At 35.1% G+C, this 23,170-nt stretch overlaps 1 long non-coding RNA gene across 1 annotated transcript in view; it reads left to right on the forward strand.

Annotated features, from left to right (window-relative positions):
• Positions 1–15,951, forward strand: part of LOC143666016 (uncharacterized) — a 39,898-nt gene extending 23,947 nt beyond the window's left edge. The window contains exons 3-4 of the long non-coding RNA XR_013167303.1: positions 3,080–3,206; positions 10,343–15,951. This is a non-coding gene — a long non-coding RNA (uncharacterized LOC143666016). The remainder of the gene's footprint in view (positions 1–3,079; positions 3,207–10,342) is intronic.
• Positions 15,952–23,170: the final 7,219 nt, after the last annotated feature.

Raw genomic sequence — 23,170 nt, forward strand, 5'->3', positions numbered from 1 at the left:
GTGAGGTAAAATAAGCCAGAAATCAAAGGGCAATCATTGTATGGTCTCCTTTAGAAAATGCTTATAATAAAATGGGGGCTAGATTGTAAGCTCTTGTAGCAGTTAACTTTTGTCCAGAGTGGTAATTATTATTTCTGGATTCTTAGAGGCTGTTTTATACTCATATGGCCTAGTATTCAGAGATAGGAACAAAGGTGATATTTGAATCAGGCCAGGATTAAGGTAATTCAGAACACAGAGATAAGGAAGACATTGTCTGTATTTTAGAATTGCACCTACTCTTTGGCACCAAAGAAAGAAAGGTTTATTTTGTCCAGAACCTAAATTTTCTGTAGTACATAATCTAACTCAACCTGTCTGGATAGCTCATTTAAACAATCGAAGCACAGGGAACCCAGAATAAGAATGAAGGTCTTTATTCCTGTATAGCTTGATGTAATGCCTGGATAGGTCCCCAAATATATTAAGCAGATAATCAAAAAGTATTGGCAAAGTTCCTTGAGGGATGGGAGAAAAAATATGAAACTATTAAACTTTACTATTGGGGAAACACTTGATACTGTGCCAAACGTTAGGGACACCCACATCAATAGGCCAAGCCCTTGATCTTGAGGCTTGCTCTTGTGAAGCCTATGCATATAATGGAGAAGCTTAGACTACCTATACATATGCCTAAAAGTTACTTCTGGAGGACCTATTTTGTTGCTCAGATGTGGCCTCACTCTCTCTAAGCCCAACTGTGCAAATGAAATCATTGCCCTCCCCCGCTACATGGGGCATGACATCCTGGGGTGAAAGTCTCCTGGGTGACATGGGAGATGACTCCCAGGGATGAATCCAGCACTGGCACCATGGGATCAACAATTCCATCCTGACCAAAAGGGGGAAAAGAAGTGTAACAAAAAAGTATCAGTGGTAGAGAGAGTTCAAATAGAGTCGAGAGGCTACTCTGGAGGCTGCTGTTTTGCAAGGTTCAGTTAGACATTGTAACATATCATAATCTGCCAAGCCCCAACCAAAACCATTCCAGCCAATCCTAAAGAACACCTAGGGCAATATATAAGAATCTACAAAGTTTCCATAAGCTAGGGTAACTTCCCAGAAACCTACAATGTCCAGTTGGGTCCCTGGACAAGAAAAATCCTGAAACTTAGAGGGGCTAGCCTTTCCAAAGCATCAGCTAGTTCCATCTCCCTACCCCTTATTATTGACAGCCCTTCCACCATATAAAAGATAGAACGGGCATAGCTCAAGTACCGCTAAAGAGTGGGAGAAAGATCAAAGGTGATTGTGGAGTTATACAGAGAAGGTAGGGTTTAACAAACAAGTATGATTGCTGAATTATTATATTGATATTTCTTTTAGTCTCCAGTGTCTTAGAGCAGCTAAAAGTAAAAACCTATAATTGTAGAATCGTAACCCATACCAAACTCTAAAATCTATTCTACAGCTAATTGTTTTGTTGTGCTTCAAAATTTATTGCTTTTTTGTATATATATTATTTTTCACAAAAAAAGAGAAAAAAAGTGGTGATAAAAATATATATTTCTTCTAGTCTCCAATGTTCTGGAGTAGCTAGATGGAAAAATCTGAGATGAAGGTATGGTAGCCCATTACAGACTCTTGGATCTGTCCTTTAACTACTTGTTGAAGAGTGCTTTGAAAACAATTGCTTTCTTCTCTCTTTGCTTTGTATATATGTTATATTATACAATAAAAAAAATTTTAAAGTCAAGAGTAGCTTTTGAGAGTTAAAGTATCACTGGTTTATTTTCAATAGGCCATGTATCTCCCAGAAATCATCTGCACGACACGGAATATTGTAAACTTTATTGAATACTTTATACTTTCTAAGTATTTCCTCCCTAAAATGAATTTCATGGGTATGACGTCAAGTGGCCAGAACAGTGCTGCCCACACAGTAGATTTGTGTTACACCTAGGAACCCCAAATCAGGAAACCTCCGACCTTATAAGGGAGTGCCAGCAACCTTTACCCCAAAAGGAAACATTATCTTTATTATGCTGGTTAGGATACTGCTCTGCTCTCTGCATGAGAAGCACAAAGCTGTTTGTAGAAACCTATTTGCCAAGAAACACGAATATCTTTGAGAAGATAGTTCAGAAAAAAAGCTGTCAATGGCTCTTCCGCACAACGGGCAGAAACACAGACAGGTAGGAAGCATTACTGCTCAGCATGTTTGTGAGTGTGTGTATGTATATGTGTGCATATTTATACATACATTATTTTGAATTCTGATATTGTTGTTTGATTCTAATTTTTCATTAATTTACTTCTAGTTGACATGTGTAAACACAAGGTAAGAGGTTTGGGTTTTAGTCGATTTTGGCTATTAAAATAATTATTCCAGTATAGACCTTTAAACATTAACATTTATTTTTGAAAAATATGAGAGATCAAAGTGCTTTCATGCACCTGAACCTTTTATCAGAGATTGCCATTTTCTGTACCCAAGTAAGTGTTAACCTAAAAGAGCACATGGATATCTCCACCCCTTTATTTCTAAATAAATATGCACTGCTCTCAAATTATAGTCTCTCTGGAGAAGCCAAAATTACCACTCAAAACCATTTAAAGCCAAAGAACATTTAATCAGGACTGTAGGCTGGAAGGTTTAGGAAATAAAAGTTCCAATGAGATAGTGATGGCATAGGTTAAATGAATAAAAACAGGTGGAAGAAACTTTATAAATTATCTCTCCATAATGTTTAAAAACAAAAAGATATAATTATTTGGTGTTTCATACAAATATTGGAAGCCAAAACCTTAGTTGCATTCTACGTTTAATTTATCACCTTTGTGCTAAAGGGTGATTTTTAATTATAAAATAGTATATACAAGTTGTTGGTTAACCAGTGTTCTGGGATCTTTGTGTGTTGGAAATATAAGAGCAAATCTATTTTTGGTTTTATATGAACTAATTAAAAGTCTAAATACCTTTATGAAGAGGCTGCTGCCAACCAGTTGTAAATGCTATTTCCAAAGTCTGTTGGAAGTTGACAGTTTCTATGCATTCTCCTGACATGTTTTTTTTTTTTTTTGCTTACATATTTTAAAGGACAATAATAAAGCCAAATAAATTGAGAAGATATTCTTGACATCAGGTTGAAGAAAAATTGCATCCAGAAAACTAAACAATGCATCAGGATACTTAAACATGGAATATTAAGAGTAATTTCAAAAAGGTAACGGATGTCACTCATTAATCTGTATGTGTTCTCAAGCATTAATTTCTTTTAATCAACTAAGTAAATGAAAATGTTGGCTTAAGCAACAAATGCCTAAACATTTGCAAATTCACTTATAGCAAGTAAATTCTAGCTAAATTTGGAAGCATTCTTCTATAAAACACATTATAATTTATACACATTAATTAAAAATGTAATTATCTTCCTTTCATTACCTGTGATAGGCTAGCCATTAATCACATTTATTTGTTACTTGTTTAGGTGTAGCTTCTTGGGTTTTCAGGTTAAAATGAATTGTAAAGGTGACCTATTAAATTATCTTTATGTATGTGATAAAGTCAAATTAATGTAGTGATATACTCGGTCGTAATTTGGACTCAAGGAACAAATATAAGAACAATTTCTCTTAGTAATTTAATTTCAAAACACAAGCATTTATTTTTTCATAAACTAAAGGCATTTTGGGGTAATACAAATTAAACAGAAAACTATTAAAAACAGCATTACAAATATTGAAAGAAAATGACATTTTAAAATAGCCTTTTTGAATTTGAACTAAAAAGTAAATTAATTTTTTTAATCAAATGTGAATTTGATAAGTTCAATTTACTCACTATCTCACAATATAGCATAATAGGAATGAAGGCTATCTTTTGACATTAGAACATAATAAAAATTTTAAAAAACTAAAGGAAAAGAAATACATAAGTTGTGCTTATTTAATCATTCCTTTAGTAGTCATTTATTAAGCACTCATTTACTCTATTCCAGGCAGAGTCCTATTTCCTTTATCAAACTAAGATAAATTGTCCCCAAAGATCTCTTAGTGGAAGGAGAGAGAATGATGAAGCAGCAAACAATCTTTGATGTAAGTGCTATGGGGACACAGAGAAGGGGCACTACAAATTCATTAATCAAAAATAATTTCTTAAAATTCTTCATCATTACTTAAATTTAACATAAAGTTTAAATTCTTAAACATAGCTAGGAAGACCCTACATGTTCTCAGCATGATCTAAATTTCCAGCCACATGCACCCTTTCCTCACTACCCCCTCTATTGCCCTCTTATCCATTGGCATTTTTTCATAGTCTCAGATGCAATATGCTTCCAAGTCTTATGGTCTTGATACGTATTGTTCCACTGCCTGCAAAGACTGCCCCATCTTCCTTACCTGGTCAGCCCCTGCTCATACTTATAAAAGTTTTTGCTTTTGTTTTCAGAGAAAACATCCTTCAAAGCCAGGCTATGCAAAGTTCCCAGATCATATCTCTTCATTGTCTATATATTTCTCTTTTCTTGTATTTAACGCAGTTTTTTGGTTTTGTTTTTAGTTTTATTTTTAAATAAGTTTTTCTTTTCTTTTTACTGTCTCCCTTGGTACATTGTGAACATTATGGTATAAGGGGCTAATTGCTTTTGCCATCACTATATAAACAATGCCTGGTATGTAATAAGAGCTCTAATTTGTTTCCAATTGTTTAATTAATTTACCGTGCAAAAATAAATTTTTGACTGGTGGAAGACTGTTCATAAATGCATCCAAGCTTTATCACTAATATTTTCAAACTTTATCTTTTCAAAATACAATAAAAGGAATTTGAAAGATTCCTTGAGTTTTCATAGCAGAAGAATGCAACCGAGAAACAGTTACATATTTTGCCAAGACTGAAGCTTAGTCTTACATTAGGTATTTCCCATTTTCCTCTTCCTTCTGGCTTTAGACTTATAGCAGGTTATCTTGTCCAAGTAGTTCTTGGGTTGCCTGAACCACCCCTCTCATAAGGAAACCTAATTAGAAAGATAGAATTTTGACCTGAAGGAAAGTTCCACTATTACTGCTAAATCAGAGGCTGTTACCTCCCTCGGCTAACTTACACTCAATGGTCATGAGTCTCTTCTATGCAGGACAGGGAAATCAAGTCTGTCATATCCACTCACTGTGAACATACACATGCTATTTCATCTCTCTGAACTTTTTTTAAGCTTAATTTGTAAAATAGGGATAATAAAAGAATAATAATGGTAATAATAATAACACTAATATCTCCCTTTTATGACAGGCTTCTTATGTAGCATTTAACAAGTCCTTGACATGTGATTATTCATGTCTTTGTAAGATTCAATAATTCAATAAAAGTTGCTAACTCCAGAAATTCCACTCGGATAACCCATTGTTTTCCTACTGACTTTTTGTACTCTACCTGTCTAACAAAGGTATTTTAAATCACAAAGTTTGGAAGTTAGATGAATAGATACACACGTTTTCTCATCAGGTCATTCTACACAAAAGCAGATTAGTTAATATTTAAGGTATTGTCATTAGCTCTTTAAGTGTCAAAATAAACCTGTCAATTTCTACACTGAAAATAGCACAATTATATATATATCCTGATTTCTAGAGATGATAACGAATTGATCAGATTGGTTTTAAAGTAATTCAGAACATGCGGGTAAGAAAGGCAGTGTCTGTATTTTAGAACCACACATACTCTTTGAAACCAAAGGGAGAAAGGTTTATTTGGTCTGGAACTGAAATTTCCTAACGGGCACAACCTAACTCAACCTATCTGTATAACTCACTTGAACAATTGAAACACAGGGAGCACAGAATAAGAAAGAGGTCCTTCAATCTTATATAGATCAATGTAATGTCTGGATACATCCTAGAATATATTGATCAGATAATCAAAAGTATTGGCAAAGTCCCTTGAGGGATGGGAGAAAAAATATGGAACTATCAAACTTTACCATCAGGGAATTCCCTGATACTGTGTCAAACTTTAAGGATACCCAAATTAATAGGCCGTACCCTTGATCCTGAGGTTTACTCTTGTGAAGCTTATGTAGGTAGCAGAGAAGCTAAGACTATGTATAAGCATGCCTAAGAGTTATTTCTGGAGGATCGCTTTTGTTGCTCAGATGTGGCCTTGCTCTCTCTAAGTCCAACTCTTAAGTAAAATCATTGGCCTCCCCTCCCCTATATGGGACATGACATCCAGGAATGAAAGTCTCCCTAGCAGCATGGGAGATGACTCCCAGGAATGAATCTGGCCCTGTCACTGTGAGATCACTGATTCCATCCTGACCAAAAAGGAAGAAAGAAGTGTAACTAATAAAGTATCAGTGGCTAGGACCATTCCAGCCAATCCTAAAGAACACCTTGGGCAACATATAAGATTCCACAAGGGTTCCAAGCACTAGGGTAACTTTCCAGAACCCTACAACCTCCAGAAGCATCCCTGGACCAGATAAATCCTGAAACTTAGAGGGCCCAGCCTCTCCAGAACATCACATAGTTTCATCTCCCTACTCCATATTAGTGAGAGACCCTTCCAATATAAAAAACTTAGAATGGCCATAGTCCAAACACATATTTTGGAAAGATCAAAAGTGATTGTGGAGTTATACAGAGAAGATAGGATTTAATAAATGAATATGGATGCTGAATCAATAAATCAATATCCCTTTTAGTCTCCAGTATCTTAAAGCAGCTAGAAGCAAAAACCTAAAATTATGGAATTCTAACCCATAACCATCTCTGAAATATGTTCTACAACTAATTATGGTGCTGTGCTGTGAAATTTATTGCTTTTGTGTATATATGTTATTTTTCACAAAAAAAGAGAGAAAGAAAAAAAAGTCGACTGTGATGATAAAAAAATATTTAAGCCCTCTAGCCTCCTATATTCTGGAGCAGCTAGAAAGGAAAAACCTAAGAGGATCTAATGGTAGTCCATGACAAACTCTGGGATCTGTCCTGTAGCTACTTATTTATTTATTTATTTTTTATACATGGGCAGGCACCAGGAATAGAACCCGGGTCCTTGGACATGGCAGGCAAGTACTCTTACCTGCTGAGCCACCGTGGCCTACCCTGTAGCTACTTATTGAAGGGTGCTTTGAGAACTACTGCTTTCTTATTTCTTGGCCTTCTATATATGTTATACTATACAATAAAAAAAGTAGAAGCACAATTTCTCTAACAAAGAAAAATACAGCAGATAAAATGAAATCAAAACTTCATTTTTTCTTCTTTTCTTTCTTTCACTTTCTCTTTTTTCTCTCTTCCTTTCTTTCACTTATGTAATACCAACTTATAAACTTATTATTATTAAGATTATACTCACAGAATACTTTTTATTATTATCTTGACTATTTCACACCCTATGGAGTAATTAGGCCTAAATCAAAGTTATTATCTGTGATATTGAAAAGATCTAAGCACACTGGCCTTCCTGTTTCATATAACATATTACCCATGATTTTTGTCAAAATCATAGTGGAATTTTTTTTTTAGGGAGAAATTGTATGCTACAATGGAAATCCCTGGGGAACTGATTAATGATTTTAATCAGAGAGAGTGACATGATATAATTTGTGTTTTAGAAAATATCCCACTGACAGCAATGTGGAAAGTAAATTTATTGGAGACAGAAAGAAAAGCAGATGGACCATGAAAAGAAGCTATTGGAGTAAACATGATGAAAAGTTATTGGACTCTTAAAGCAATGCCAATGCCCATAGCCAGGATGGGACAATTAGAATTAGACGGAAGAGAAGGAGGTCTTAAGGACTACCAAATCTCTGATTTTTTCCTTATAAAGCAATCTATTGTATAAAAATAAATATAAGAAGGCATTCACATTTGGTGATGACGAGATAGAGCCTCTTTGGCTTAGGTTATATTAGTTGTGTCATCTTAAAAAAACGTCAACCAAAAAGTAATAAGGTTCCTTATAATTGCTATTTTTATTTCTAAAATCCTTTGAGCGAGGGTAATAGGTAATCAGTGCTGCTTTACCATGTCCCCTCCAAAGGCACAAACTTCCCCCACAATGCAGACTCTTTTCTTTATATGTTCTTTTCTCATTCATTTCCTTATACACAACATGATGTTCTCAGAATTTCTCTACACAATTTTCTTTAAAATTCCTTTCACCACTCAGAAGAAAGTGACTGTCAGTATTTCTGCTCCAGTCTTCTGTTTCACAGCTTGGGAACAGCTAAACTCTGTAGCAGCCCTTTATCTCCTGGGCCAGATCCCTCTGAATATTATGTGCTTTATTCCACTGACCAAGCTGGGTTTTTTCGTTTGTTTGTTTGTTTATTTAAGCATAGGCAGTCTCTGAGAGTCGAACCCAGGCCTCTGACATGGCAGGCAGGAACTCTGCCACTGAGCCACCATTGCACCCCCTGATCGAGCTGCTTTTTACTCAACAAAGTTGCCCCTGACCCATATCCACCCCCTGCTCCCATCCTAACTACCTTGAAACTGATCTCACAGGTGTCTGACTAAAGAGAACAAAATGACATGGACTGCGGGGACAAAACAAATTCCACTTCAGACATTAGCAAGTGACCAAGTTGCCCCCGACTTCCCCCACCCCTTCCACCAGATAACCTGCTGTGCATTTCCACTGCCTTTGCCTGATTGTATAACTCAAGCCACCCCCTGCTTTCATAAGAGTTCATTTCTAGTCTCTCTGTGCCTTGAATAAAGTCATACTCGCCAGTTCAACATTATCCAGTGCAACTTTCTTTGACACCCCTCACCAACTATGGCTTTGTTCAAGGGTCAAACTGAGAGTTTCTTGTCTTCTATAGAATAGTGCAGGAGCCCTAAAGAAGATATGCAAACGTCAGGTTGATTCCTTTGGTAAAGGCATCGAGAGACTGGACCCAGAGAGGTGACAGCTGGGGCTAAGCTGTCAGTCAACTCTGGTCCTCATGTCAGATCCTCTTGATGACACTCTGAGTGACTTATTGCTGTGTCCACAGCACATATCTAAACCTTAAAGTATCTGGCAGTTTTGAAAGTGAATCCATGATGCAAGATGCCCAACTGCCATACTGGAGGGAAAGGCCAAACCAAGTTCCAGCTCTTCGCTCCCAGGTGAAGTACCAGCCCTGGGGGTAGGACATTTTGCTTATTCCATGCCCCGCTGAGCTCCCAGCTGAAAAGAGATGCACAAATGACTCAGACAACACAGCGTGGAAAAGGCCTGCCTATCTGGGTTCACCCACTGAACGGATTCACAAGACAAAATAAAATCACTGTTTTAAGTCACCAAGTCTTGGGCTGCATTGTGATAATGCAATGGGAATTAAGATACAAATTCAAGATTATTTTTATGCCACATATTCACAAAAATTTGTGTTCTGTGTGCATGTTGAATGAACACAATCATAGGTAGAATTTAGTTTATTTAGTATAGTTTATTAGGATTGCATATAACAATTATTAGGAAAATAGACTTTTGATTAACATTTGATCTGGTTAGGCATATCAAAATAAGAGTGGCTAGTTTTCAACATTTGGCTATGTTAGGAATTTGAACACTGTATTGATTTTCTTACCTTACTTTCCCCACAATAAAATCTATCATAGAATTTTGCCTTAAAACAGATATGCCCAAAAGAAAAAAAATGTCATTCATATTGGTAATTTAAAATTTACTCATAGCCACAATTTAAAATTAAAAAATAACATATGTAGTTAATACTTTTTTAATATAGCATATCCAAAAATAATTAAACATGAAATCAGTGTAAAAATATTAATGAGATAGTTTACTTTTAAAATTTTTCCTATGAGTTTGTATCTCAATTCAGACAACCACATTTCAAGTACTTAGTAATCACTGTATCTAGAGACTTCAGTTTTGGAGAGCACAATGCTAGAATTTTAGGATCTGTCTCATTTTTTATATGTATTCAACTGCTGTATATTCACTGCAATATTTACTTTCCTAGAAGTGCAATTAAATACAGATAAGTACAAGCGATATATTCATTAGTAAGTTGAAATTTTCTAATTATGGTCAAATATTTAAAGTTTAATAATTTAATTATAAATAGTATAATTTTAAAACATAGCATAATTCAAAGGTACTGCAAATCATATGGAAAATCACAAGTGAAATCTTCTCTTTTTAAAGAACCTGACTAAATGTAGATTTTCAAAGTAATATGTCCTTTATATGTGGTAGGACATCAGTGAATCACTCCAGATATAAATTATTTCTAATAATTTTGTTTTAAATCTGATAACACTTAAAAAACCTGGTTACTTTCAAATGATTACTCATTTTGTTGTACTCAATTTTTTCCTTGGTGTTTTAATTTCCTAGGGAGCTCAAGCAAACATGATGAAACGGAACAAGTTTAACAGGAGGAATTTATGTGCTTGCTGTCTTGAGGCTAAAAGAAAGTCCAATTCAAGCCATCATCAAGGTTATGCTCTCTCTCTCTCTGAAGATTGCCTTGTTTTGGGGCTGGCTGCTGGTGATTCTTGCTCTTTAGCTTGTCATATGGCAATGTAAATGGTGGCCTCTCAATTATCATCCACTTCTGTTGATTTCAGCTACTTGCTTCCTATGGCTTTCTCTTTCCGTCAGTCTGAATTTCACTCCACTTATAATGTATTCCAGTAAAAGGATTAATACCCATCCTTAGTGAGGTGGGCCACACCTTCTTAATTGAAGTAACCTCACAAAAATTCTTGCTTGCAATAGGTCCACATATTTAAGAAGATGTTTTTTCTGGGGTACATGCAGCTCCAATCATACTGCACTCTCTAGACCCCCAAAAGTCATGTTCTTTCTACATGCAAAACACATTCGCTATATAGCAATATCACAAAAGCCTTAAGTCTTTTCTGAAAAAAGATTTAGTACAGGGTCTCATCAAAATTGGTTATGGATATGGTCTGTCCTGGGGCACAATTCCTCTCTCTGTGTGTGGACATGTGAAGCCTAGAGAACAAGTTATCTACCCTCCAACTTACAACAGATGGACAGACATACAGTAAGCATTCCCATTCCCATAAGAAGAAACAGGAAGGAAACAGGGGTCCCGGGTCCCAAGTAATTATGAAACACAGCAGGACATACTACACTGGACTTCAAGGTCTGTGAGGTGACTATGGAACGATTGAGCAGCAAGCAAACACTTGCCTGGTTGAGGTGAGACTTCTTATCAAAAGGTCCTACTTTCAATGTGTTCTTACCCACAGGAATGGATTAAATTTAAGAATATGTTTTTCTGGGGTCCAAACAGCTTCATACTACCATATTCAGATAAATACATTTCTTATTAGCCCATCAAAGTTTTGTACAAAATATTGTTCTGCAAAAACACCTATAGCTTTTAAATATAAGGTGTTTCTGGGGAAAATAGATGAAAAAAACATAAATTAGTTATTGAGCAAGTAGATTGAATTAAAGATTTCAGTTTGAAAATATTTTATGTTTTTAAAATACTTTTTTGATACCAGCAAGGTTGCTTTCCAGCTTCTCATATTTATTTCATTTGTTTCTTAACCTTGTATTTTTAATGAACACTGAAAATTGGATAAAATTTCTATTTTGCATTATTTTTTTCCTTGTGTGTTTCTTGTCAGTGAATATTTCCTTCCTTCTTATATAAGGGGTCTTTCTTATATAAGAATCTCTTTTCACTCTTCTTCTCCTTTGGATTTCTACAGCAGTAGACCTTGTGCAAAACTTTGTAATTTTAAAATACCAGCAAATTTGATTTAACAATGTCAAGCCTAGATATATTTAGCAAATAAAATTCAGTAAATGTAACATTGTGATAAGGCTAGGAGCCAAAAATAAGTATAATCTCTGTGATTTAAAAATTCTTGTTACAGTTCCTTGTAAAGTTGGACACCTGCCTAACATATGATGCCAAAACTCCATTCCTTAGTTTTTCCACCAAGATAAATGAAAATTTACATCTATAAAAAGATTTGCAGAAACTTTCAGATATTTGTTATTTTATTTCTTAAAAAGAAGCAACCCAAATGTCCACCAACACGTGAATTGATAGAAGAAAACTGTGATAAATTCATAGAATAAAATAGTGCATAGCAACAAGAAAGGAAAAAACACAAATATCCCAAAACAATATTGATGAATCTCCAAAGCATGATGTTTAGTGAAAGAAGCCAGACACAGTAAAGAATACACATTAGACATATATGAAGGTCAAGAACAAGAAAACTAATCTCTGCTGATGGAATTGAGAATGGTGTTTTCCTCTGACGAGGGGTGGTAAATTGAAGACACCATAAAAGAGCTCTCTGGGGTCATGAAATATTCTATTTCATAACCACTTTAAGGCTGTAATACTTTGTTCAAACTCACTGAACCATACATTTAAAATATGTACATTTTATTGAAAAAAATGGATAATAAAAATGTCCATTCTTGAACAAAGAGATTGTGGTACACACACACACTTTTGAAATAAATCAGCATATTCAGGATTAAACTGTCAATCCATGCAACACAAATTAATTTAAAATCTATAAAGCTAAAAAGGAACATGCCAATGGCAAAAGGCTGTATATATATATTATGATATATTTAAATGACATTCTGAAAAAAGCAAATTACAGATACAGAAAACAGTTTAGTGGCCGCCAGGGATTTGGGAAGAGGGGAAAGTTTCATTGGTGATACACAGAATGATTTTTATGGTTGTGAAACTCTTCCATGTAATAATAATGTCTGGCCAAAAACCTATAGAATAAGTTCTGCCAAAGTTGGATGGATCATAAGACTGAAAAACAAAGCAGGCCACTCCATAAACAAAATAGTAAGTTTCTTAGGAACTTCCGGACCGGGAACTAACCCTGGACACTGAGAGCAGTGCTCCGTGCCACCAGGGGCTTACAGGGACTTGGACACTCAGAGCAGTGCTCCGTGCCACCAGGGGCTTACAGGGACTTGGACACTCAGAGCAGTGCTCCGTGCCACCAGGGGTTTACAGGGACTTGGACACTCAGAGCAGTGCTCCGTGCCACCAGGGGCTTACAGGGACTTGGACACTCAGAGCAGTGCTCCGTGCCACCAGGGGCTTACAGGGACTCATATGGGATAAAGCCAAGTCAGGATTTGCAAGACCTTAAACATGTTTCACTGCAGTTACTGATGTGGAGCAGGAGTGGTTTAGGACAGATAGCCATCATACCTAGGAATGTGCATGTGCCCTTTAAGTGTATTTATAGGCAGGTTTTCTGTTTGTTTGTTTAGTAATTTATGGTGCTCTAATTTATGGCCTCAGAATTGTAGGGGTGAGCAATGACACAAAGCTTTGTCAAAACTCATAAAATTTAAGAGTGCAAAGATTAAAGTGGAATGAATGCAAATGGATATAATCAATAAGAAATCAGGGTACCCTATTTGGAAGGCAGAATGGCAAAAACCCAACTATTAACATGCATGACAACCTGAATTAGGGGAATGGAGGGACAAACAGGTGCTGAAGTAAGAATCCTTCTCTGTACACTGTACTGTAGTTGGTAAAGATGCTTCTCGCAGGACTACCATCTGACAATTCTGAAAGCACTACATAAGTAAATAAGAATTGAACACATAAATAAAAATGGATGGTGAATGGTGAGAACCAGCTGCTGAAGTCAGAGATTACACCTTAAAAATGATGAAGTCTAGAATGAACTATATTGTTATGGTTTGAAACTATCATATCCCACAGAAAAGCCATCTTTTAATCTTGATCCAATCTTATGGGGCCAGATCTATTATTTAGAAGGCCAATGTTTTGATTGGATTGTTTCCATGGAGATGTGGCACACCCAAGTGTGGGTATGACCTTTCAATTAGATGGGGATTTGATTCCATCCATGTAAGATAGGTCTTGATTAGTTTACTGCAGTCTTCAACAGAGGAAACACTTTGGAGAAACTTCAGAAGTGACAGAGCTGACGCAGCTAACACAAGACCCAGACATTTGGAGATGCAGAAAGAAAATGTCCCCAGGAATGATGTTAGAAACCAGGAGCCAAAAATCCCAGTAGATGTCAGCCATGAGCCTGTCCAGCTGACAGAGGGGTTCTGGACACACTGGCCTTTCTTGTATCTTTTTAGGTATCTTTTCCTGGATGTCTTAGTTTGGATGTTTTTATAGGTTTAGAACTTTGAACTTGAAACTTAATAAATTCCATTTTTTAAAACTGTTCCATTTCTGGTGCATTGAATTCTGCCAGCTTTAGCAAACCAATGCATGTATGTTATAGAATTAGAGTTGGGGACATCATACTGAACTGATGTTAATCTTAATATAGATATAATTGAATAAGTATAGAAACTATTGTAGATATGTGTGTATACAGAGGAAATTATTCCCAGGCTCTTTTTACTGAGAGGTCCTAAAAGTAACAGTTGCAAATAATGCACGAAGTGCCTATATCTTAATTTCTAACTCCATTCTCCAATGAAAGGAACGACGAGTCCTTGGAAAAAATGGCTGATTCTAGGGTAGGGACAGGGAATATATAAGATGAACCTGAAACAACTGCAGTTGCTAGAAAATAAGTAGGTGCTCATGGTGAACAAGGTGGATATCTTAAAAGGATGCATGAACCAAATGCAAAAACTCCCAATTACCAAAGCAAGAATAATTTGATTAACAAATGCATTGGAATATAACCCAAAGTTTAAAATAATATCAATTAATCCATACTGATGTAAATAAATGATTAAATAAATAAGTGAGGGAGAACAGAAAAATCTCCCATGCAGAAGAATTCCAAATAGTTTATTTGGGTCAGTCTTGGTTCAATAGTGACAAATGTATCATATTAAGTTAAACTGAGAGGGAGTATATGAGAACTCCATAATTTTGCAATGTTTCTGTAAATCTGAAACTATTCTAAAGTAAACATTTGCTTAAAATAATACCCATTACTAGGAAGTTTACAGTTACTTTATGGAGAGAGGGGTTGGGAGAAAGGCTACTCAGACTGTGGAAGGAGGCAATCTTTATCTTATTTTTATTGTCACAGTTCTAACCAAAACAAAGCATAATGCATTTAAGAGTTATGTGAATAAAGTGCAGTTCAAGAAAAACAAAGATATTAACAGAGAAAAGAGGAAGTGGGATAAAACTGTAGAATATTCCAAGAGATTGAGAAGCTTTGAAAAATTTTGAAAGGCAAAAATAAAATGATTTGGAAATCTCTTTTCAATTTTTAAAATTCTACTCACCGTATTTGCCCCTTGACTATTGTGAATAATGCTGCTACAAGCATCCATGTTCAAATGCATGTATGAATTCTCAAGCTTTGGGTGTTTTTGCAACATCCAAAACTTGGAGTGATGAGGTACAAACACAGAGAATCAGCTAACTAGGAATGCAGGAAAGGACTGCTTTGCTAGATCAAAATCCCTGGAGGAGAGAGATGAGAGGAGAGCCTGAAAGTGGCAGCGGAGCATGGAGTTTACCGAACCAGAATTAAAAACACCTAGTTTTTAATTCTTTTGGTTATAAACCTAGGAATGGAATTATTGGATCATATCATAATTCTATGTTTAACTTTTTGATGAACTGTTAAACTGATTTTCATGGTAGCTGTACTGTTTTCCATTCCCACGACCAAGTACAAGTATTCCTAATTCTTCACACATCCTTCTCAATGCTTATTTTCCTTTTTTTTGTTTATAGTTACCCCAGTAGGTGTGAAGTGATAGCATATGAACATTATGCTAAGTGAAATAAGCCAGGCCACAAAGTAGATATATGATCTCATTTACATGAAATAGCTAAAATAAGCAAGTCTACAGAGACAGAAAGTATATTAGAATTTACTAAGGTTTGAGGGGAAGGTGAAATGGAGAGTTATTGCTTAATGAGTATAGCGATTCTGTTTGGGGTAATGAAAAATTTTGGAAATATATTGCAGTGGTGACTACACAATATTTGTAAATGTAAGTAATGCTATTAATTGTACATGTACTTGTTAAAAAGAAAAAAACAATTTTTCTGGATTTTGTGATTTGGGATTATTGTCAACTCTTTAAAATATGTAATTTGTTGTGCTTCACTTTCTTATTCTAAATAAATAGTTACTCTTGTGCCTAATAAAAAATTCTGCTTATTCTGTTTTTTGTTTTTTAAATATGGAAAATACAACTTTCAACACTGAATATACTTTGAAATGAAACTTGAAAAATGTGCTCTCTGATGAGAGTAGAAGGATTTACACAAAATATGTAATATTTGCTAGAGGGAAGATCAAGAATTTTGAGCATTAACTAATCATAATTTAAACTTTGCTTCCCTCTACAGAAATCTATAATCCTTTTACCTTGGAATTATTAATGCTTTCAGCTCTATCTTTATGTGTAGGTATTATGTTCATATATAAGAGTTTCATATCATTATCAAGTGCTTATTAAGTACCACATGGTAACCTAGCAGTAATAGATTAAGGAGCCCGATTGACTTTTTTTATTTTGAATATTCTCTTCCTCTCCACTAATGTGGATTAGTGGAGACAATAACGCGGACATTATTTTCAAATGTTCAAGTTATGCAAATCTGTCCTGGTGCATCCTAGCTGGGAGTGTTTTATCATCATCACATGACCAGTACATTTTACCTGAATTTCCTGCTGTCAAATGACAGCCTAAGAAAAGGTGGAGAGTAAAGCTACAAATGGAAAAAGGTCATTTGTTGGGCAAAATGTTGACACCCAGAACATATAGGGACACTTTATAGACCACTAAGATAAAGATAATCACTCTAATACACAAATGGGTAAAAGTCATGAAGAGGCCTTTCACAGGAGAGGATATGCATACTGGCCTAACCATATAAAAAGATGCTAAATGTCATTAGTATTTATGGAATAGCAAATTATTTGTATGTGAAGCTTATTTGTGTCTGGATCTTCAGAAGTCCAGTTCTCTTATACCACTTTGATCTGGGCCTGTTGGACAAGACAACATGGAATTATTGGCAACTTGACCACATGGCCACTGGATGTATCATGGGAAAACTTTCAGCCTCTTCCCAGGCCTAATACTATACCAGTGCCTGCATTTCAAGTGGTGTATAATTTTTTTGTGCCTGGGTTGCAAGGGTAGTTCAGTGGTAGAATTCTTGCCTGCCACGTGTAGGAGACCTGAATTTGATTCCTGGCCCATGCACTTCCCCCCCAAAATAAATAAACAAGCAAACAACCAACCAAAAATCCAAACAAACAAAAAAATTCAACAATGGTGCTGCAGTGATACTCATGTGGAAAAAGAAAGAAATGTGACCCCGCCAAATAGCATACAAAATAAAATTTTTTTGCTCCCAGTGGGATGACCTTGCTCTGATACCTTCACCTGACCCAAGCAGCAGAACAATCTGTATTGAGGCTTTAATCTGCTGAAAAGCTTTCTCTTGCTCTGAGCACCACTCAAAACTAGCCACATTCCATGTCACCCAATAAAATGAATGGCAGTAGTATATCTAACTGGAATATGTGGCTTCCAAGACACAGGGAGATCTACCAAATGGTGTATGTCCTTTTTAGTAGCAGGAGATGTAAGAAGGAATAAATTATTCTTTATTCTTGAGGAAATGTTCCAGCATTCCACAGAATGTCATTGATGTGGCAGATCCCTAAATGTGCCACACTACAGCACGTATAGAACATTTGCCATGTCTTTCTCATCGTGTCCAATCAACATGGTATCACCAACAGAGAGGATCTATGTGAAGTTTTGCAGAATGTCTTATTCATCCAAGTCTTTTCAGACTATATTGTGACAGAAAGCAAAGAATTAAAGTAAATCTAAGAGTGTGAATTCCTATTATTGGTTCTCTCATGTGATGTGATTTACGTCTAGTCCTTCTTTCTAATGAGTTTTGAAAATAACACCTTCATAATATCAAGAGCTAGATACCACAAGTCAGAGGCTCTTTTAAGAAAAGAAGCTGTAATCCAACATGTCCCCTTGCATTTTTTTGATAGTTTTTTATTTCTTACCATTAAGATTCCATGTTATTTCATTATTGTCTTTATATATATTAATTTTATTTATTTTTTTATTTTCATCATTTCCAACATCTGAAGACCTTTTAAAATCTTAAGACCTTTTAATTTTTAATTTCAATTGTTTCTAAATTATGGTGTTCTTACAATATTTTTGGTAAATTCTTTTCAAAATTGAGCTCATATTTGGTTGAGCATAATATCTGGGAATCTTAAACACATGCCACTGTGGATTTTCTTGCTGCTTGGAGCTGTAGCCATTGTTATTAATCAAGGACAAAACTTAGGCTTTATTTTGGACTCTCATATTTCAGTTCCCATGCTTGGTTTTGAGTTGTTCTCTACCCTTTCCCAATATCATTGCTGGCATAAATCTTTCCTGAAATCAACCAATGCTTGTTGTTAGCCTTCAACTGTTTTCTTTCATATAACTTTTCTTTTGCTTTTAGAATTTCCCTTAATTTAATGAAATTACAATGCAATGGCAATGTTTTGATTCATTATGAATAACGTGGAGTAAGGGCCCATCAGATTATCTAGTAAAGCATAATGCTGAAAATAGAAGTATTCAAATAATTTTTTTTTGGCACGAGCAGGCTCTACGAATTGAACCTGGGTCTCTGACATGGCAAGCAAGAACTCTGCTACTGAGCCATTGTTGCACTGCCCAATCTCAAATTTTTAAATTAAACGTTCTCATATAATCATGTGTATATACATGTGTATGTGCAGTTTGCCTTCTGAATCTAATAATTAAAAATAGTTAAAAGAGCTGTTAGGCCCTTTATCTGATAATTCTCTTATAGAGCAATGGCCCTAATGTTAATGAAGTCAACCATTAACTACTTCCTTCCTTTTGGTTTATACCTTTAGTACTGAGGTGATAGCTCTGCCTCCCCTCCTTTCTACTTATGTTCTCCCACTGCAGTGATAATAACACTTGTCTCCTTTTCTGCTTTGAACTTAACCATCCAAAATGACCTCATCTTACCTTGCTAAAATCCTTAAAAACCTTAAACCCCCAAAATGCAGGGAGACAGATTTTGGGCCACTAGGCTATCTGTTCTCCCAATACATATGTAGTAATAAAGTCTTTGTCTCTTTGAAAGCCCAGTGTCTCAGGAATTGGTTACTGTGTGCATAGGGCAGAAGAATCCATGGCCTCTGTCTAGTAACAATTTGGCAACCGTGAAGGCATGAATACCTGAATCCCTAGACTCCAGCTGAGCAGGTGAGCCAGGTAACTGAACCTTTTGCAGCCACTGGACTGAATTTAGTCTGGAGACTTAGCCACTGAGATTTCTCTGTTCTCCCAGCTCTCCAGAGGCTTTTGGCACTTTGAAAATCTTCAAAGAGAGAAGCCATTTCCAGTTAAAAGAAGCACATAGGAATTCTAAATTCCATGGCCCTCACCTAAAACTTTCAAACTCAAAAAACCTATTTTCTTTCTCTCTGTGTAACCTATCTCTGCCATAAGGCCCAGCCACATAAAGCAGGTATGGGGAAGGGCTTGGCTCAGAAAGATATAGCAAGGTGTGCTTTAGAATTCTTTTTTTTACAGGGCCTGGAGATTAGAACTGGTAAGTATAAAAATGCTATAAAATAGGCTACATTTATTAATATTACCTTTGCAGTGGTAATAATAAGATCATTATAAATATTTAATAATCTTGGGACAGGAGTAACTGAGTAAAATCTAATTATAAAATTTCAGTAAGTAAAATGAGAGATCTTTGAGAGATATGGAAAAGTTTTTCCTGAAATTAGACTTGGGACAAAGTAAACAATTGCAGTTTATTTTCCAGAACTTGATAGTCAATATACTTTTAAAATTGTTTATATTTTAAGAGATTATTCAAAGAAATTTTTTTCAACCTCAGATAGAAAGAATTTTATGATAAATTTTGAATTGAACAAATGTATTTTTTTTCTGCTTAGGTGTTTTCTCCCTAAATCTATAAAGGCTTACTAAAAATAAGCTAGTATTATAAATATATTCTCAAAATCCCTCTTCAAAGAGCCTAACTAGAAGGGTTAAGTTACATAAACTGAACAACATACTGGATAGTAATAATACTTGTATAAAGTAAGAATATGCTGATGCTTCAAATGTGCCTTATGTATGTGAAAAATATAAATAAATTTTTAAATAATCTTGATTAACTGGATTTCAAGCAATCTCGCTTTTTGTTACTTGGCCATTTGTTACCTCAGTATGTATAAGAATTTGAATTTGTTGTGGCTTTGTTAATTTCACTCTAATATGAACAAAAGACATAAGTCTTAGCTTCTAAGGTTTATATTCTAGTTAGAATATACATGTATTAAGACATAGTATAAAACAGTGGTAATAAAGGGATAAAAATGCTGGAAGAACTTAAAAAGCAAATAAAGGATGACCTAAGATGTCCTCATAGAAGAGAGACCATGCATAAGATCTTTAAATAAAAAAGTAGCTTTTAAATAAATAGAACTCTGAACTAGCTATTTTTCTTTTTCTTTTTAAAGTTTTTTTCAACATGGGCAGGCACCAGGTCTCTGGCATGGCAGACAAGAACTCTGCCACTGAGCCACCATTGCCCACCCAGAACTCTGAACTAGTTTTTAAAAACCATAACTTAATTTTAACTAACACTTTCATGGCATTATTTATCAGTTGGGAATAATGTTGAGAAAATTTGTTTGTTTTTTTTTTGGATTTATATCCCTTAAACATCCGAAGCTGATTATATTTCAAACTTGGGGCTTTTCTGATCTCTGAAAGTAATGCTGAATTGGACTGAGCTGTATTATAAGGTAATCACTTGTGTGCTCTGAGTATAAAGTATATAGATGCCTGGCTGTGTTCCAAACCCAATTATAAATTTCTTCCTTCTTCCACTATTTTGTAGTATCTCTGACTCTTTCCCTTCATGAATACTGCTAATGGAAGGAAGTAAGCAGTTACAAAAGTTTTGTGTATCATATATTAAAAAAAAGGAAGCTTTTGTGTTTAGCTGAGTAGTCATATAGAACGGAAGTTTAGTTTTCTCCCTGTTAAAGTAAAGTGGACATCAGAATAATATCCTCATCAGTGTTAATGCAGGCATTATCCTTTATTTCAAAAGATAAGTCCTCTCACTGTTAAGGGAAAAACTGTATAGCATCTTGTATAAATAAGATGCTAAAATAGCTTACCCTATTGCATAGGAGGTGTTTGGGAAGTATTGCAGTGGTTGAAAGGGATTTTCTATCCTGTTTGTGGTTAAATTTGCATAGGTAAAATATTATTCATATGCTTAGAGATTATATAAATTCCTAAAACTTTGATACTGATGTGCATGATGTTAAGCGATGATATGGTTGTGTTAGTCATGGTTTTAGTTATTCCTAAAAGACTACAAGTCATAGAAACAGCTGAATTGTCAGTGGCACTGCTTTGCTCTAATACTTATCTAAAAGTATAAGTGCCCAAAACTAAGAAGGATATTTATGAAAATAATACAAAATTGTTACAAGGATGCATTCGATATGGTCCTAAAAAGTTGGGTGTTAATAAGCTCCTGGTGTATGGCTGCTGGGACTAGGAAAGTCCTCTGCTCAATCGGCCACACACACATCTGTCCTGTCAAGAAGATGTGCTGAGGTTCAGATTGGTTGGGTCTAGACTAGTTAGACTGTGCTCAGCTTTAAAAAAAGTTTAACATATATATGTGTGTGTGTGTGTGTGTGTGTGTGTGTGTGTGTGTATGTGTTTTGCATTTTATCTGTTAAGTAACATAGCTCTGATAAATGTATAAAAGTGAAACAGAATAAAACTTCTGCTATGATTTCTTAACATAAAATGATTGCCTGTAACAGAATAGAAATAACATATTAGTTTGAGTGATGTTCACCTAATTTCAAATTACTGAACCACAGTTTATTAATCCCTTTCAGTGCCTTAGTTCTGTAATCTTTAAATTGGGAAAGATATTTCTTTTACAATGTTGTTATGTCATATATAGTGAGTGTCTAGCACTTACAAATTTTCTTTCTTTTTAATAGTAAAATAAATTGATCTTTAGTTCTAGAGCTATCGCATCCACTGATGAAAATGTCTGAGGTATCTTTGATTGACTTAGGAGTGTGAGCCAACCTTGTCACTCTAAACCTTCTGTCAGGCTTGGGTACAAAGCTCAGCTTTTGAAGAATTGGATGTAAGCAAGAAAATAACATAACTAGCTAACAGAGATTCAGTTTCTTAACACCAGTGTAGCACAGTAATGATCTGAGTGATAAAATGCCTTAAACCTCCCCTGTAGCAATAGCAGTCTTTTTAGTCATAATAATCTTGCTTGCTAGGCATATCTCCCAGAGTTACTAAAACACCAAATAAGGTTATTATTATAAAATATTGGAAAATATAAAAAAATACAAATGGCAGTGTATTTATTGTTTAGAGAGTGCAGTAAAACTGTCCTTTCTCCTAAATTTTGGACCACATTGAAGAGGTGATCCTCCGAAAGTAAAATTAACAAAAGTAGTACACAAATTGGGTAGATTTAGCCATTTTGTAAATTAGAGTTACAAATTATCAAGCATATGGAGAATGAATTCTCCATAAACAATTTTATTGTAACTTATTTAAACAGATCTGGGTAAATAGTGGGTGGCAGCTATTAGAGAAGAAACCTCACAAATTAATATTAAATTAAGAGATGGGCTATAGAATTAGGACTTCTATAAGTCCTAACAAGAGGGTTGTTGAGAAGGTTAGATAAGTTTCTATGCATAAAACACTTGGAACAAAACGTAGACACATGTGCGCGCGCACACACACACACAGAGCACTATTTAAGCAGAACAGTATTAAAACCAGAATAATTATTTTCATTATATGGTATATTGGATAATGTGTGATAATAATCAGTCTCCCCATCTTCCTTATGAGAAATATAACAAGTTTAGATAAAAGAGCAATAGTAGGGACTCTGTACTGGCAGATTAAAACATATACAGAAAATATATTTATTGTATCCGTTTAGTGTCACAAGCACCAATACATATTTATATATTTATATGAGACCAATATAAAAGATTTCATTTTCATCTGCAAAAGTTGTCATGGCTGCCACCTGTCTACAGTTGGTATAATTTATAAAATAGACAGATGCCCAGAGCCAGCAAATATGTTATTAAAGTC

Source organism: Tamandua tetradactyla, chromosome 22 (genome assembly GCF_023851605.1).
Source record: "Tamandua tetradactyla isolate mTamTet1 chromosome 22, mTamTet1.pri, whole genome shotgun sequence".
NCBI lineage: Eukaryota > Metazoa > Chordata > Mammalia > Pilosa > Myrmecophagidae > Tamandua > Tamandua tetradactyla.